Source organism: Pyxicephalus adspersus, chromosome 4 (assembly GCF_032062135.1).
Source record: "Pyxicephalus adspersus chromosome 4, UCB_Pads_2.0, whole genome shotgun sequence".
In the NCBI taxonomy this organism is placed as follows: Eukaryota; Metazoa; Chordata; class Amphibia; order Anura; family Pyxicephalidae; genus Pyxicephalus; species Pyxicephalus adspersus.
Genome location: NC_092861.1, coordinates 51,417,078 through 51,418,090, shown reverse-complemented (window position 1 = coordinate 51,418,090; position 1,013 = coordinate 51,417,078). Strand labels below are relative to the sequence as shown.

General features: G+C 49.4%; 1 protein-coding gene across 1 annotated transcript in view; it reads right to left on the bottom strand.

Moving 5' to 3' along the window:
• The window catches only part of PIK3CA (phosphatidylinositol-4,5-bisphosphate 3-kinase catalytic subunit alpha), a gene marked incomplete in the record, with an annotated part of 26,236 nt that extends 25,711 nt beyond the window's left edge, over positions 1 to 525 (bottom strand). Inside the window, 1 exon segment of the mRNA XM_072410147.1 lies at positions 314 to 525.
• Positions 526 to 1,013: the final 488 nt, after the last annotated feature.

Sequence of the window (1,013 nt, the reverse complement as noted above, 5' to 3'; positions counted from 1 at the left end):
GAGATCCAGGCTGGGAGGGGGGTCCATCTCCGGGAAGCTCGCACACCGAGTTGTTTTGTATATATATGTCATCACATTTTACACACACCATGTCATCGCCATACTCTGTAAACACAGTACACTGAATGGGTTGTTCTGGTGCTGGGGGATTTTATAGTAATCACGAGGGACACCTCCAGGGACAACCTGTCACTTAGCTACTATAGGACTGGGTCCCTGGGTAAGAAAATTATACAGGCAGGGTCCCGAGCAGCAAGCTACAGTCTGGGCCGAATCACACGAGCCTGCCTCGCAGCACACCGGACATATTTACCTCACCGTGCCCCGGAGCCCATCTCTGTCCTTCTTCAGTCTCCCCAAAGAGCTGTCATCCTCCCCCGGGCTGGGGGAAGAGAAGCCTCCCAGAGTTGGCAGGGTTCTCCGGCGCCTTACAGTCAGACCTCACCCGGCTTCAACTCTGTAATCGCCGCTCGTTTTGTTGTATATTTCCTCCTTCTCAGCAGCTCAGTTTCCGTTCCCGCTTCCGGCATCCGGTGACAGTCCAGTGACGTCACTCACTACCACCTTACGCTTTATTTTTTTTTTTTTTTTACAGATGCTTTATTTAAAAATAACACGGCTGAATTGTACAAGAGGTCTGCTCCAGCCGTCTAGCAGCCAACTCTCTGACAGCAATAAGGAGGAAAAGAGGAAACGGGAAATGTCACAGCTGTGGTCATGGCTGTAATGAATCCATGAGCTGGGGACTTTCTGATATACAGATATTGCAGGGTCACAAGGGTATTCAGCCTCTGACACTTCCGGGTGTGTCAGGTGCCTCCATCTCTCTACAGGCCATAAATCAGTAATGTAAAGGGGTACATGTAGCATTGTTAGCCCAGGGGAAGGCTTACCAGGGGACAAGGTAGCAGCAGATGAGGAGCACCTCAATAAAATTAGAAATTAAACTGTAACCCCCCCCCCCCAAAGTGTAATTTTAATAAGAAAATCACAGGCAGGCATGTTACTTATTA